Here is an 18,106-nt window from a genome sequence, read left to right on the forward strand (position 1 = left end):
GACGTGACTCAAAGTAATGTCTATATGTCAGAAATATACAGATAATACAATCATGAAGTTACAGTAGTTCACATCACATATTTGTTCTCATGCTCTCATTGTGGAAAGACTTACACATCCAGAAGCTCTCTCAAAGATCGCCTGACCTCTCCCTCGGGACTGAGATCCTTCATGTGTGATAAAACATTCGCTGTGGAGTCGATCTTAAGACGACGCCTGAAAGCTCATGCTGATCTGAAGCCTCTCTTCTGTTTGTTCTGTGGAAAGGGTTTTTCACGAGTGCAGAATCTAAAAGAGCACGAGTGTATTCACACCGGTGTGAGGCCTTATGTGTGCTTTGTGGAAAGACATTTCTTGCACACAGCAACTTTACAGAGCAGCAGAAAACTCATTCTGGAGAGAAAGCGTACAAGTGCTCACACTGTGGAAAGAGTTTCTCTCGCTCCAAACCCCTGAAAGGTCACGAGAGAGGTCACACTGGAGAGAAGCCGCGCCAGCGCTCTTCATGCGGGAAGAGTTTCACTCACTCGCCCAATCTACTGGTTCATATGAAGAAGCATTGTCCAAATCTGTGTCAGTGAGTGTGAGACTGGCCACATCACGCCATTAAATCCTCCATATCACACACTAGATCAGATGTGATGCATTAACAACTCACTGAAAAGATGAACTGAAATCACTCAGACTCTTTTCATGCTGTTTTAAACTCAATCTGTGAACAACTCTTACAGTCTGGAGGAAAATATATCATAAATCATCCACGTTTCGGCAGGAGCAGATTATGGCTGATTAGGGTTTATTATGATGTAATTTATTCCCTCCTAATGTTTTGTGTACTTTGAAATAAAAAGCATCAAAACTAATTACGTGACTCAGTTAATAAACAAATGTACTTTAATTTGCATTAAATCAAGAGGTTTAATAATGTATTCAACACTGCAATTGATAAACTAATAAATGTTTACTAAACTAAAAAAACTAGATGATGTAAGCACTAGGTTAGGGTTCGGTTACGCTTCAGTTGACTTCAGACTTCAGTCCACAGTCCGTCAGTCCTTCAGTCCGAAGCGCGTTGTGGAAACACGTTGGCCAAGTACTTTTTGTCCCTCTCTGCTATTATAGTTTTTCAAGATGGCGGAACTACATGGAAGCCTCCGTGGACCTACCCATCCCATGTATATAAAGATAATAAATTCTTCATTACGAGGATTAGTCTGATCATTGGCAGAGGTAGGCTATTTGTACACCATTGAGGGCATATCTATTAATAAAAATATTGATTTTAGATAATAAAATACCTAAAAAGCTACATATAGTCCCTTTAAGATTCTCCACATGATTGTTATTTTGACAACTGTGTGTTTTTCATCATTCGGCACAAAGATCACACACTGTCTGAGAGAACATCATTCAACTTACTGCACATCATAACTCAATAAACTCAAATAAAATAGTGGATTTATTAAATATACATCCATGGCATTTAATATGTTAGCTTTTATCACTAGTTATATTTGTCGTTCTTTAGAAAAACACAATAATTTGACCCAATACCTGTAAAAGAAAAAAGTGTATAATGTCAAATGTTCAAGCAAACCTGGTCTGGACGGCTTGAGATCAATGAACCCGAACCTCTTGTAAAGTGTGATATGATGTAGATGATCATGTGATCTTCTGTTGATCTGCTGTAATACTGATGATCTCCAGCAGAGAGAGACACTGATCCTGATAAACTGAACTGTGTGGCTTTACATTCATGATACAGATTTAGTCTTAAGAAACATCTAGACTGTGATGGCAGATTTTTGAGAGTTTGTCCATGAAAGCTTCACAGTTAAACAAATAAAGTGTAAAGATGTTTGACTGATTTTAAAAGATTCCTAAAGAAAATGTTATTAAGTTTTCAAAACAGTCGTTTAAAAGAACAGTGTCATATCCAGCTTTTTGTTCTTCTAATGTCTTAAGATTCTTCTGTGGTGTAATCCATGAATATAAAACTCACTGTACAACATGTGTAACCGTCCAACTGAGAACTGTCAGAAGGGCGCATCACAAATAAATGTATAAGGGAGGACTTCATTGACTATTATGGATTTAACCAGACTCAGAAACACTCAAACCAAGTACAAGTGTTTATATTAAATATGTCACACAAAACCATCAAAACAGTGAGTCAACAATTGAAGATATGCATGTATGTTTTCTAAGTTGTCATAGTGAAAAAAGATATAAGAAACCAAGCTTATCTGGTCATTGTCCATGAAATGGCTTTCCTTGAAAGGTCTTTGCACAAAGCACAGGTGAAGATTTGTCAAACAAGAAAAGAGCAAAAAGTCCAGTAGTTCATTTCAAATTCTAGCTTCAGTCAATCCAGGCTTCAGTTTAGGGTACATTGCAATAATGGTGTACTTGCAGCACTCAAACACCCCAGATTTCAGTTGATTCAATTTATCCAATGAAGATATTGGCCTGACTAAGTAGAATCCCCACAAGAAACAGTACAGCATAGGATGGAAGAATTCTCAATCCCGTAGAATAAGAAAGATAACTCTGTGGATGAGATATATACGAGAAGTCCTTCTAAATAAAAACATACAAGCTAACATTAACACCAAACATATAACATGAAATGACGTAACCCAGCAAAAACAATGATAACAACTAGGGATGTCCCGAGGGTTCGGCTCAAGATGGCGACGTGAGCGGTTGGTGTTTTTTGAGCTGAGACAGAGAAACATAGGGTCCGCTTAATTTAACAAAAAATAAATCGTATGGTTGCTTAGTATTGCTAGTTACACATCTGTAAAGACACTTTTGGAGATTTTCAACTACAGGTTTGTGTATAAATGATACTTTCTCAGCCGCTTGATCGACATACACCGTGAAAGATGGAGACTTCTGTGGAGATGGAGACTGCATCTACGAAAGAAAAAAGGTGTATAAATGATCTCCATTCTTATAGTTGTAAAGTGGCTGAAGGAGGTAACTGTAATACAAATCCCAATACTCCAATGAAACGTCCACCAAAGAAAGCTAAGAATGATGGAGGAAATGAACTTTCTTTGACTGAGATGCAAGAGAACATCATTCGCATTCTGACGGCGAAAATCGACGAACGATCCGATCAAATTGACATGGCCGTCAAACAAAACACTCTACAAATCGAAGGACTCAAAAAGTCACTCGATAACTGTTATCAAGACATTGCTGATTTAAAGAAAGAAAGTGCATGTCTTAAAACACAGAGCGTGGAATCTCAAAAGAAGATTACTGAAATGGAGCAGAAGTTAAACGAGGCTGAACGATACAACAGGCGATGGCACTTGCGTCTCTATGGTTCCCCTGAGAGACTAGAAGAAGACGTTAAAGCGGCTGTGAAAGAAATATGCAAAGAGATCCTTCCAGAAACTGAATGCTCATTTGTGACAGGCGCAATCGATGTAGTCCATAGGATTGGCAGACCTCCAGAGGTGAAGAGCAACGTTACACCGCGACCAGTGATCATCAGGTTTCTTTCACGGACGGCAAGAGACTTGGTATGGAGAAATGCCAAAGCAAATTAATATCTACAAAGAAAGCATCTCCGTTTTAAAGAGGATCTGACCGCTGCAGACAAAGAAGCACGCACCAAGTTATGGCCTCTTGTTGAAAAAGCACGCAAAGAGGGAAAGAGAGCGTACTTTGTAGGTAACAAGGCTTACATAGACAAGAAAGAGGTTCGAGTCACCTGATGTTGCAGTAACTGAATGGAGTAAATGTCCTACTTTTGAGTAAGTAGGAGTCTTTGCTGTATAGGTAACAAGTTATGTTATAAGAATGGCACGCTACCTATACAAAGTTACATTTAAAAATGTTTTTGCTAAACAAACTTTGTGTTCATATGCAACTATAAGTACAAAATTTGTATTTATATTTTTTTTCTCAAGGTGTATTGCAGAGCATTATATATAGAAGATAATTATGCAACAAAAAATAGTTTAAAAGACCCTAGTTCAATAATTCATTTTTCACACACACAAAAAAAGTGTTAACGTTGATGTCTATTTCAGTTTTTTCGATTAATGCCAGAGGTTTACGTGATCTTTTGAAAAGGAAATCCTTATTTTTATATTGTAAAGGGAAGGGTGTCGATTTTTATTTTGTTCAAGAAACGCATGCGTGTAAGGAGGATGAAAAGTTTTGGAGAAGTCAATGGGGAAATGACATATGGTTCTCACATTTCAGCAATAGGTCTGCAGGGGTCGCTATACTAAAAGGGGAATTCAGAGGTCAGGTTCTTAGCCACGAAATCGATAGTTTAGGAAGAATGATAATACTGCATGTTAATATTGATCAAACTCATTACACTCTTGTGAATTCATTTGCCACCAATAGTAGACAGCTTAATGAAACATTTTTCAAAAATATAGAAATCAAATTGAAACAAGTCAAAACTAAATTTCCTTTAGCAAAAATAGTATGGGGAGGTGATTTCAATAGTGTTTTTGATGGGGATTTAGATCGATGGCCATCAAGAAATGATGAAACTCGTTGTGAAATCAGAAATGTATGTACCCGTGTTGGTTTAGTTGACATTTGGCGACTCAAAAATCCAAACAAAAGAATATACACATGGAGCAACAAAGATTATTCCAAACAATCACGCATTGACTTTTTCCTAATATCACATGAACTGGAACAATGTGTCCAGGTGGTCTCTATAGAGCCGTCAGTCTTAACTGATCATAAGGGTATTTCACTCCTGATAAATATTCACGGTCCAGATGAATCAAAATTAAAAAGGGGTTATTGGAAATTGAACAAAAAGTTATTAGATGATCCAAATTTTAAACTGATGGCATCAAAGTTAATTGATAAACACTGGACTCAGGCTAAAATAACAAATGTTTATGGAGAACATTGGGAAATAATGAAATACAAAATTAGGAACCTAGCTATTTCAATGGGGAAATCGATTGCTTCAGCTAAAAGACAAAAAGAATACATTGTTATCAAAGAAATAATGCGCCTATCAAGTAAAGAAAATTTGAACACTCAGGAACTAATGGATTTGTCATTATTACAAATACAATTGGATAACATATATAAAGAAAAAGCAGAGGGGGCATTTATCAGATCAAGACACAAATGGTTGGAACAGGGGGAAAGAAATACCAAGTACTTTTTTAATTTGGAAAAAAGAAATGGTGAAATGACCTTGATAAACAAATTGTTAATTAATAATACAGTCACAGAGGATGAAAAATATATATCACAGTTTGTTACTCAGTTTTACAAAGGTCTGTACACTCCCAATTTAATGTCTTCAGATCTGAATGACTTTCTAGATAATGTCTTAAATGAAGCTAAAGTTATTGAGGATGATTTTAAATTGTTTTGTGATGGTGATTTAAGGTTGGGGGAAGTTAAAGAGTGTATTGGCAACCTTAAAGATAATCGTTCTCCAGGTAATGATGGACTTATCAGTGAGTTTTATAAAGTGTTTCGAGATAAGTTGGCTCCATTTTTGCTAGCCGTATTTTTAGAATCTATTGAAAAAGGGGAACTGCCCTCCTCTTTAAAACAAGGTGTTATTACATTAATTCCGAAGCCAAACAAAAATAATCTTTGTTTAGAGAATTGGAGACCCATTAGTCTATTAAATAATGATGCCAAATTATTTGCTTTGATCTTTGCTAAAAGACTAAAAAAGGAATTAGAATATATTATAGATGAGGAACAGACTGGATTTATTCAAGGAAGACACATTAGTAATAATATTAGATTGATACTTGATATGGTAGACTACAATGATTATGTTTTAGATGACAGTTTTATTTTATTTATTGATTTTCACAAGGCATTTGACACCATAGAACACAACTTTTTATTTAAAACAATTGAATTTTTTGGGTTTGGCAGTTATTTTCAAAAAGCTATCAAAACCTTGTACAGAGGATGTACCAGTTCTGTAAAATTAGCAAGGGGGACTTCTGGCAGATTTGAGATAGGTAGAGGGACCAGACAAGGGTGTCCGATCTCCCCATTTTTGTTTTTGTTAGCAACGCAAATAATGGCTCTTCACATTAAAAAAGGACATTTCCAAGGAATTACAGCATTAGGGAAAACATTTAAGTTGTGTCAGTTTGCAGATGACACTGCTTTATTTTTGAAAGATAGGAATGAAATAATTAAAGCAGTGGAATGCATAAAATAATTTTCAGATGTATCAGGGCTAGGAATGAATATGAATAAATCTGTTCTGTTTCCTCTTAAAGAATGTAGTTTAACTAATTTTTGTAATATTCCAATTGCAAATCAAGTAACATATCTGGGAGTTGTTATATGTAAAGATGAAAATCTGCGTAACAATCTAAACTTCAATCCAATTATTAACAAAACCGGTAAGAAGTTCAATGCGTGGTTACAAAGGGATCTGTCAATTCAGGGGCGGGTACTTTTGTCAAAAGCTGAAGGAATCTCCAGATCAGTCTATGTGTCATTATCATTGGATATTCCCCCTAAAGTTACCAAACAATTAGATAAAATGCTTTTTGATTTTATTTGGAAAAACAAGCCACATTATTTGAGAAAAGAAATTTTATGCAATCCCAAAGATCATGGTGGTTTAGAGGTTTTGAGTTATGATGCTTTGAACAATGTTTTTAAAATAAATTGGCTCATTCAGTATTTAAAAAATAAAGACAGTATTTGGAATTCCTTTCCTAACTATCTATTTAAACAATTGGGCGACCTCTCATTTTTATTGAAGTGTAACGGAGAGCAGATCACCAGTTGCATGGTGATTAAATCAAATTAATTAATGCAGTCTAAATCTACAAAACCCCTGTCTCGCTCTGACTCAAGCTAGTCTCACATTCCAAAGAACTCTCATTTACGACACCTCTGCTGTTTTGAGATTGCTCTACGCAAGACGTGCAGCCCAAACGGCGCCGAAAAATGGTGTAAATCAGTGACTATCTCTCACTCTACATGATCTCTTACGTCTAAACCAACAGAGACCGTCTGTTTATGGCCGGGAGAGCCTCACGCTGACCAATGAGAGCGATCCCGAAAGCACTCCCCCCTAGGGAGTCCCTCGGACACTGATTTACACATAGACACTAATTAACTCTTCACGACAATAAAACAGTGTTTTAGAGACCAGATACCCAAAACATGTGATCTGTGCCTAATACATCAATCCAAGGACTCAAACGCACGTACACACATTTACACCCTCACCCTCCCCGGCTCGGAAAGCCAAAAGTTCAACGCATGGTGTGAACTCTGTTTGACACCACACACACACACACACACACACACACACACACACACACACACACACACAGAAATACACGCAGGTCCACCACGTGGGACTCAAATCCTTGTATGAAATATTTTAAATGTATTTTCTTGATGTGTGTCTGATCCCCTGTCCCAAATATTATGCCTATGTAGTTTGTTGGCCTGTAATCACTCTGTGGTGTCCACAATTACAAGAAATGATGTACCTCCTTGATTTCAGATATTAGAACTGTCATTCGCGGTATTGCCGTGTTCCACGAACAACAACGATGCTGAATCTTTAACACAAAATATCAGAGAATGCATTGTTTTATTAAATACCAGTGGTATTAAGTTATGGACGAATTCATCGTTCAAAACCCCGCGGAAAAGGAGGCGTATAGACCTCAAAACGTCAGGAGGTGGGCCCATACGTTGTTAAAGACGATTGGCCCACGTACGTGAGGGAGGCGTGAGTTTAGCCCTTTAAAATTGCGCGCCCCTCTTCCTCTCATCGCAGTCCGCCAGAGAGAAAGAAGACACGCCTCCTTCCCTCAAGGAAGCTCCGCTCGCTTTTATTTTCCTTTTATTTCCAAGTCTTTTCTTAGAACTACCATTACTTCAGTATAGTCTTCTGAAACCAACCCACAAAACCAACTTAAGGCTAAAGATAATCTTTGCTGAGTCTTCGCTCGCTTCAAGTCGCCATAGCAACCAGAACGCTGTGACCACGTGATCCAGGTGTCTTTTCCAACACAGACGAACGCACCCACGGAAGGCCGATCTTTCAAACAGAGTAACGTAGATCTTTTAAATTTGCAATCTGAAGGAAATGCTGTTTAAAGTTGCCTAAATATTACTGAGAAACGTTGGGGTTTTGTGGTGAATGACTGAAACTGTTTCTATCTCTCCCTCTAAATTCTCTTTCACACACACAAACATACACGTTCACACACACACACACACACTCTCACCCACGTGTGCCGAGATAAACACACTACCACGTGCTCACGGAGCGACACACCCACCTTACAAACGCTACCATCTCCATTTTCACACACACACCTAAAATCATTCGTATCTCAACTTAGTTTCCTCTCGCTGAGTTTTCTCTCTCTCTCTCTCTCCCTCTCCCAATCTCTCTCTAAAACCTTTTTATTTTGTTGTATCTCTGTATTACGATCGTTATATTGCCTGTTTTGTTTATGCATTTTTACTCCTGCGTGATTTAAAATAATTGTGTAATCGCTAGCTTGTTTAAATAAACTTTGTTAAATCATTTGAATTAAGTTTGCCTGTTTTGTTTCAAATTCTGAGTCCCTGATGAGTGCAGATTTTACCTTATAAGCTCTACGATTGGTTATTCTTAAAAGAAACCTAAAATTGTCTAAAACACGGAGATAATTATCTTCTTTGTGGCCACAAGAAAGTGTTATCTATCAGTGTTAAAGACGCCCGATTTCCGTTCATAAAGTATACATTCTGTCCGCTGGACGGCCAGTCTGCATGGTAAATGAACAAACTCAACTTCTACCTCAAATTCCCCCAAATTGAGTAAATGCTACCCGTCTCTATCAGTGATTATTACAAGTAATTGTGTAATCGCTGATACAAGCCGAGATTTTGACCTATTCCCTAATTTGAATAAATTAATTTATGGAAGCAACAGATGCATATTCACATTGATGAATATTACCGCTAATTTGAGCTAATTAATTCCCCAACACAAAGTCATTGTTGTTACATAAATATTGGTGGAGAATGCGGGCACTCTCATACTCAGTTTTGATACAAATTGTGCAATTTGATATTCATGTGTGATTTTTGAAAGTTTAACGTTTTTGTGCGCGTTTGAATCTTGTAACGTTACTGAATAAGTATTGAATTACTGAATAAGTCGACTCGAAAAACTGATCAAAGGGCAAAAAGCCATAAACCCACCAGTTAAGTCTGGTCGTGGAGAAAAACTGCAGTTAAGTTTACAGTATTGTTGCGAGTCCAAAATTAGAGGAAAATAAACATCTCTTTTACTTGACCGTACATGTAATTCTGTTTTAATACCTGTGTTGGAACAAAGGAGTCCATCAGGCATTGTTACCGGTACTTCTGTAAATCCCGAGAGCAAAGTAAGCTACTCCGGTCAGAAAGAATATTCTATTGCATGTCGCTAGCTACGACACATTACGGGTTAAACCACTGGCTTCGCTAACCAGCAAAAAAAAACCCGCGTTATAGTTTCTGCACAGAACAGAAACAAAAGATCCGCCGTGATCTCTCAAGAATTTATTTGCAGTGTAATTTATGTGTTTGCAAAAGGTCTGCGTGACCTTTTTAAAGAATTTTGTTGCAGTGTGATTTTTTTTGTGTGTTTGTAAAAGGCCTGCACGCGTGAAATTGCGATTGCTGAAGTCAATCCTACAGGCGTGTATTGTTCTCATGTTTTAAATTTACCACCTCGTGTCTTTGTTCCGCGTAAGCGCAACACTGCCACCGCGTGGTTGACGACGGGGTAAACACCCGTCGGCCATTTCCTTCCGCCTTGATTTTTGGTGATAAAAAATAAATAAATAAATTCGCGGTCGTAAGTATCTAAGACGCTGTTTAAATACATATTTGTATTTACAGCTTGCTAAGTTCGTTTAAAACAACCCTTGTATTTTGAACTGAGACATTTTATTGTGAATTTAGATTCCCAGAAAGGAAACCGGAAATTATAGAGTGTCTCAGTCCAAAAGCACTGATAGTTCACCCGGAAGAGGACAGTGCCCCACGTGGCCACACCCCTCCAGGTCAACTATCCCTCTTCTCCTCGGGGTCACTATACCCTGCTGTGTTTTCCACTTTTAAATCTACATTGATGATTCTGTTTGGGTTTACTCCCGTTTTTAAATAATCATTTAATAACGACTTCAATGTTATAGTGATTATTTTATTTTGTTGTTGAAATCCTTCCATTTCTAAAAGAAAAAAAATATTTTTTTTGTTATTTCCAATCATCATACCCCTGAGAAAGACAGAGCCCCCTAGTGGAAGCTCCCTGTCCAAGTCAGCTTTCTACAAATTTACTCTGTTGAATTTCATTCCATAGATGCTGATTTCGAATGATTAGTTTGTAATCATTACAAAATAACTTAAGTGTTGTTTGATTGTTATAAATAACCATTCGAATTCTCTGTTAAGGTACCCCAGGATTATTTGGATTTGATTTTAAGCCAATTTTGAATTAAAAGTTTAAGTGTGTCCAACAGTTAAGGCGAACCGACGAGAGGAAGAGCGCCCCCTAGAGGCTCTATTAAACCACTACAGTGGTCTACCGCACCGCTTCTGTTTCCACCTACATCGAGAAACCGCTAACCATCTTCTGTTTCACCTTTAACTGACAAGACCATACACCCTTTTAATTCGGTTTTTCCGTTTCAAGGTTGGTTTAATTTTACTTTGTTTTTTTTTTTCTTTTCTCTCTGCGAAGTTTTACCTTGTTATTATTGTTTTACCACATAACCCATTTGGTGTAAGCAAGAAATCTTAATTCACTCTAGAGTCCCTTGTTTCACTCCATGTTGTGGCTCTTATAGGCAAGAATCTCAGCACTTGCAGTGGACCACAGGAGTCCCGGTTCGCCCTCTGTGGGTGAGTCTCCCGACTGACGTTTCCGACACTGACCGTGCGGTGACCCTTGAGTTTCTCTTACCTCTGCCACGGGCGACGACACGCAGTGCGTGACCTCAGCAATCCGGTGCTTCGGAGTGTCAGCCATAAAAACCGACGCAAGAGTCAATTGTTGGGACCGCTGCGCAAACACTAGGCAGCCCCTGCCACCGTTCTGTGACGCACTCACCTTTGCATTGCGTTTGGTTGGTTGATATCTCCGGAACTACTAGGATTGTGTTAAAAGTCACCCTGTTTGAGGGGTCGTGTCCGTGAGCAGAGTAACGGAGAATCCAAGGTCACGGCGGCCAGGTGTTCGGGGCGCCAGGAAGGTTGACCGCGCTCAGGGAGGGCCGGCCGGGGCGACCTCCGTCCATTTCAGGTAAGACTAAATCATTTGGAAAGAAAAAAGAGAAAACTCTGCCTCCCGCTATAAGCCACATAATCTTAAATATCTCCCCCAAGGCACATCCTTTGTGCTATTAGTGTCCAAATTACAGCTCAGATCAAAATCACTGATATTTTTGTTTTGTTTTTGTGTTCAATTTCTGTTTCTTCCTTCCCTTTAAATCCTCGCCTACTCGTGCCTTGCATGTTCTTTGGTAACTTGTTTTTCAGTGCACCAACGAGACCCCAGAAAGCTAAGTAATAGAGGGACAACTGAACAGTCTCTATTCCGGGTCCTAGGCTGACCCGCCTAACTGTCTAAAGTCAGTTAGCCCAAAGTTCTATAGACGGCACACCGTCCTATAGTTTATTAGCTTCACGACACGATTGCATTGGCCCTTCTTGTGTGTGTGTGTGTTGTGTCTTCTCTCGCCTACAGTGAGTCAACATGTCGCGCTCACCCAGCCCTGCAGCTCACTGGAGTAGCCTACAGGCGTGGTTGGCCGCCATGACCTCCGGTTGCCTATCCAAAGACTTCGGTGACCCAAAACTCCTGACCCAACAGGAACTGGACGCCAACGTGGACCAGATCATGTCCCAGGACCCCACGCAGGCCTACAGTTCAAAAGAATGGAGTCGCCTCATCGGGAGTCTCTCTCACTACCTGGTGTCCCAGGCACGTCTGCTGGAGGAGGACAAAGCCCAGCTGGAAAAGGACAAAGCCCAGCTGGAAAAGGACAAAGCCCAGCTGGAAAAGGACAAAGCCAAGCTGGAAAAGGACACCGCTGGACTAAAAACTCAGCTAAAGGAGGCCTGCAAACAAAAGGAGCTGGCACAACAACAACTGGACGAGCTACTTCTGGGAACTGAGGAGGAAACACACCCGGAACTACAACAGGAAGTGGAAAGACTACAACAGGAAGTGGAAGGACTACAACAGGAAGTGGAAAGATTACAGCAGGCCCTGGAGGACCTGCGTCTGGACACGGACAGGACAGCGGAGGCGGAGAAACAGACCACGGCTGCCCTAAATTCCAAGCTGCTACGTGGAGAGGATCTGCTAGCAAGAGCACGCACAGAATTAACGGACAGAGACGCTAGAGTCAAAGTGTGTGAAACATTTTTGCAGAAAGCCCGAGCTGAAATTGACGAGCTCATCCAACAAAGACATGAGCTTAAGGGCGAGCTGGACCTGGTCCACTGTGAACTCAAACATGTGTACGACCTACAAGATAAGCGGGAGGGGGAGACACACACCACCCCGTCTCTCCTTACCCGCGAACCTGCACTTCACAGCCGAACTCTTAAAGCTAAAGAAGAAGAGGAAAGCCCACGTCCTGACACTATCTCACCTGCGGGCCCCGTCCCGGAAAGACGAGCCACCAGTCACCGCACAGCCTCTAAAGAACTGGACAAGCTGGCAAGAAACATCCCTACATTCAACCCAAATCCAGCAGGCGGCAACGACGTGCACTCTTATTTAACCGATATTGAATTTCACTTGCAAACTGTGGACAATGTCACGACTTGGGACAAGTTATATCTCCTTCGGACCACGTCTGGGCGCATCGTGAGAAGTTTCCTGGATCGCCAGCCAGAATCCGTTAAAACGAACTATCCACAACTACGACAAGCCCTGATCCGTGAATTCTCTGATCCAGACTCGGACCAAGGCATCATTGCGGCAATGGACCTCAAACAAGCTCGTCTGGAAACACCGCAAGCCTACTACGAACGTCTGCGGCTCGCCTACTTCGGACCGAGGAATGAGGCACACATGGAAGAGGATGTGAGTTTCAAAACGCTTTTTCTGCGGAATCTCCACCCAAGTCAAAGTGCGCACCTGGGCGTTCTAGTCTGTCCACGGACCCTGTCAATTCAACAGTTACGTGACCTGGCCCACAAAGCGTACGTAAAACAAAAGACTGTGTCTGAAAAACCTGTAAAATACCCCACAGTGTGTGCCGTCGCTGCGCCCGGTCCAGAACTTGCCCTGGAGGGTGCACAGCCTGCCAACTACGAACCCGGCAACAAACAGTCCCGACCGTTCCAAGCCGGCAGAGGACAACGAAACCAGGGGGGTGTCCGCCCAAGGCCGCAAAATGATCGCTTCAGTGGATCCTGGGACCGGCATCGCTTCCCCCACAACCAAAAAGGCGGAGGCAGCTGGGAAGCCGACCGCAACCCCAGAAGGGGCCGACCCCGATCTCCCCGAACCACAAGCCCAGATAAACGGCCAAGGGACCCATCTCGACATGACAACGGTAAAGTCAAAATGGAGCCCACACCCGACAGAAACAGTGCAGCCACGCCCGAAGAAGCAGAACTCATAAGAGCACTGAGAAATCTTGTCCAAAAGAAACCTCACAAGGAAGACAAAGATAAACCAGACACCGCATGACTAGCCCACAGGCCTGAAACTCACTCCCTCAAACTGACAGCCCCGCAAAACACTGCTGTCAAACCAAAGACTGCTGAACTCGCTGTCACATCACAAAATGACAGCTCCACTCACTCCCTCAAACTGACAGCCCCGCAAAACACTGCTGTCAAACCAAAGACTGCTGAACTCGCTGTCACATCACAAAATGACAGCTCCACTCACTCCCTCAAACGGACAGCCCCGCAAAACACTGCTGTCAAACCAAAGACTATCGAACTCGCTGCTGCATCACCAAATGACAGCTCAACTCACTCCCTCCAGCTGACAACAACACTTCCTGCACAAGACTGCAGCAGCTCTCACAACACAATGCCAGACAGCGCTGTCCTAGTAATCTGCACCAACAACGAGACACTAGAGACCTACCCCCACTGCTTGTCAATCAACACACAAGAGCCCATGCCACAACTCCTGGGCAACCTCATTGAGAGAGGAGTGGCACGAAAACTGTACTTAACCATCACCTTAGAAAAGGAAATGCAGCTCGAAGCCCTGGTGGACACAGGTTCTGACCTAACGCTAATTTCTGCTCAACTATTTCAAAAACTCAAGTGTGAAGCGCAAAGACAAAACCGAACTCTTAAATTCCACACTTGTGAGCTGAACGTGCAGTCATACAGCCAGAACGACATCCAGCTAAAGAACTTAGCTCCCATTCACCTGGCAATCGGTCCTATGAGCGTAGTCCACCCTGTGTATATTTCCCCTGTGAACACTTATCAATTTCTCATAGGCAAGGACCTGCTGGACCGTTTTGAACCCTTGTTGGACTTCAAGCATCTACAAATTTGGGCTCAGGTGCGCGAACCCCTCCCCCTCCAGCCGCACAAATCCATTGAGCCAGAATGCCAAGCCACAAGGATCGTGGAAATTCTCTCAGCCAGACATGAGGATGAAATCCCCACAGCTGTTCAGGGTTCAAGTTCGCTACTCTGCACGTTCAGAACAACGCCAGACTCCGATAATTACTGCCCCCAGGTAAAAACTCCCCTGCAGCTGCAGGACGTAACCGCAACAGACATTATCCTGGCACTATGGGCAGACAACTCAGCTATAAGCTTGTCACTATTCAATGCCATTCTTGAACAGACTCCAGACCTGCCCTACACCTGTAAACGCACCCGTTTCCCTTTGAACCCAGAACCAACCTCATTGACATCTGCCAAAGGGATCTGTGCCTTGAACTTGACATGGAATCACCGGCACTTGACCCATTACTTCCTGATCCTGGAAGACCCAGCTCACGACGTCTACATTGGAGCAGACATCTTGATTCGCCTCAAGGCTCATGTGGACATGTTTAATGAGGTTGTATGGGCTCCATTGATTTCACTGCCACCTGTTCCCATCAGTCATGACAATCTACTGTCAGGTCAGACCATCCCTGAAGTCTGCACCCTCATCAACGAACAAGAAACAGTCGTACCTGCTTACACGAAAGGCGTCGCCGTGCGCCTCAACCTGCGACAGGGCCAAACCCTAAACCACACACTGGCTTTCTTCCAACCTTCACCTGAATGTGTAGAACTCGGACTCACCCTCGAAGCCACACCCCTCACTGAAGTGTCATCTCGGGTAGTCTACATTCTGTTCAACAATTGCACAGCAGCTGACATCAGCATCCCCAAAGCCTACCGACTGGGATGGCTAGTCAGTAATGACTTTCATGACTTTGAACTGATACTACCCGTAATAGGGCCCATTCCACCTGCACTGATACCTGAGGGACATACTGACAATACATTGTTCACAGCACCCTTCCAATTCATTGCCATCACATCTGTCATGTCGGTAGCCAAACACCGTGTGTGCAGAACAGAGCTGACAGAGGATCAACACCTCACAGTGTACACAGTCTCCCACCAGCCCGTCAGTGAAGCTGACGCACCTGCCATGCCGGTTGAAACCAACCCGACTGATGACAAACCAACAGAGGAACCATACCAAGGTTTCGAAGTGCAAGTGCAACAAATTCTACAGGATGCTGATGCCCTTCAGGATGATGCAGACCGCCAAAGACTAAAACAAGTCCTATACAAGTTCAAAGAATCATTTGCGAAAGACTCTTTAGACTGTGGTCTTACGGACCTCCACACAGTGCGTATCCCAACGCACCCCGAGGCTCCGCCCACCTTTGTCAAGCAATACAAGATTCCCATCGCCTCACACGAACCGGTGCGGGAAATCATCGAATCAATGCTTGAGAAAAATGTCATTCGAGCCTGCAACAGCACATACTCTGCGCCACTATGGCCTGTTCTCAAGCCTAATGGAAAGTGGAGACCGACCATCGACTATCGCAAATTAAATCAACAGGTGCCATTGTCACGATGGCCCATGACTCAGCTGGAACAGGAAATCCCACAAATCAGAGGAGCCACCATCTTCTCTACACTCGATGTGGCCTCTGGATTCTGGACCATTCCAGTACACCCTGACGACCAACACAAGCTGGCATTCACGTTCGGCAACCGACAGTACACCTTCAACAGGTGTCCGTTCGGATATGCAAACTCACCAGCTGAATTCAACATATTCCTGAACAAAGCATGCCCAGACGCCAGGATGAGAGGTAACCTGATTTACGTCGACGATGTGCTTATGAAAAGCACGACGGTGGCAGACCACCTAAAAGAAATTGACTATGTTTTAAACCAGTTATCTGCTGCCGGCGCCAAAATAGCCCTCCACAAGGGACAATGGTGTAAAAGCAAGGTCAATTACGTTGGCTTGCTCATTGGACCACATGGCATTGAACCACAATCAAACCGTATTCATGCCATTCAAAACATCAAGCCTCCCACTAACGTCTCAGAACTTCGAAGCTTTCTGGGAGTTTGCAACTACTCCCGACAGTTCATCGAAAACTACTCAGACATCGCCAGGCCTCTAACGACCTTATTGAAAAAGGACTGCCCTTTCGTCTGGTCAGATGCTCAAGAACACGCTATGGTAGAACTAAAAAGACATTTATGCACAGCTCCATGCCTTGCTTACCCTGATCCACAGAAAGAATTCCACCTGGAAGCTGGGTTTTCAAACCAATGTCTCAGTGCTGGCCTATACCAACAACATGACCAAGACAAGAAGGTAGTCGCATATGCCAGCAAGACACTTCTCCCTCCAGAATGTAAATTCTCAGACTGCGAAAAAGCTTTGCTCTGTACAGTGTGGGCAATTCAGCGCTTCTCCAACTACATTGGTGCACAAAAAGTCATCATAGAAACATGCCACCAGCCCGTCATGTTCCTCAATAGCCAGCGAATCCGCGACGGCGTTGTCACTAATTCACGCATTGCTACATGGCTAATGGCTCTCCAAGGACGAAACGTCGAGGCAAGATATGCACAAAACCACAAATCCGCTCTAGGTAACGGCTTGGCGGCCTGTCAAAACTGCTCTGACAACTCTCCTGCCGCAACGCTGAACACACCTGAGCCCCAAGAACCACCACTGACCTGCCACAGGTACTTTGACAAGAATGCGTGCGAAGGCATGCCCACAGCCTACGTGGACGGATGCTCCTACAACAGTGAGGGCATCCTAAAAGCAGGTGCAGGGGTACTGTGGGTGAACGACCACCCATGCCCACCACAACACTTCAAGCTAGGCCCCAAGTCATCACAGTATGCAGAAATCGCAGCAATTCTCATAACTCTGCAAATCGCAGCATCAAACAACATCAAAGAACTTCTCATCTGCACAGACTCTAACTATGCCAGACTCAGTTTTGTATGCCATCTCCAGACCTGGAAACAGAATGGTTTCAAAACTGCTAACAACAAGCCTGTAAAACACCAACACCTGTTCCAGGAATGTGATGACATCACAACGACACACGATCTCGCCGTGTACTGGAAAAAGGTAAAAGGACACTCCAAACTCCCAGGCCAAGACAAAGACTTCAATGACCACACTGATGCCCTCGCAAAAGCGGGCGCCCTACACGGTGAACCGTGGAATTCCCCGAAACCCTCACCCACCCCCGATGTAGCAGTGCTAACCCGAAGCAAGAAACCATCACCTGCTACTGCACCTGCTTCGCAGATGCTGTCACTAACCCCACAAATTTCAAACAACGACCTTGCTGAAATGCAAGCCTCAGACACTGCCATAAAGACTATGATTCTCCACCTCAAAGACCCCTCCCCCAACCCAATCGCACCGTCTGACACCACTGATAACTCAGATCTCAGACACTTACACAACAGCAGACACATGCTGCGTGTGCGGGACGACATTTTATGGTTTGTCACCGATGACACCACTTCGCCCAAGCTTGTCGTGCCCCGATGTCAAAGGGGGGAGATGATAAACCACGCCCACAACGCACCTTACGCGGGGCACCACGGTACCAGAGCC

At 42.8% G+C, this 18,106-nt stretch overlaps 1 long non-coding RNA gene across 1 annotated transcript in view; it reads left to right on the forward strand.

Annotated features, from left to right (window-relative positions):
* The first annotated feature begins 1,145 nt into the window (after nucleotides 1-1,145).
* Nucleotides 1,146-18,106, forward strand: part of LOC309477059 — a 44,513-nt gene continuing 27,552 nt past the window's right edge. Inside the window, exon 1 of the long non-coding RNA XR_014198511.1 lies at nucleotides 1,146-1,230. This is a non-coding gene — a long non-coding RNA (uncharacterized lncRNA). The remainder of the gene's footprint in view (nucleotides 1,231-18,106) is intronic.

This window comes from Leuciscus leuciscus (assembly GCF_965113295.1).
Source record: "Leuciscus leuciscus genome assembly, chromosome: 16".
NCBI classification, from domain to species: Eukaryota; Metazoa; Chordata; class Actinopteri; order Cypriniformes; family Leuciscidae; genus Leuciscus; species Leuciscus leuciscus.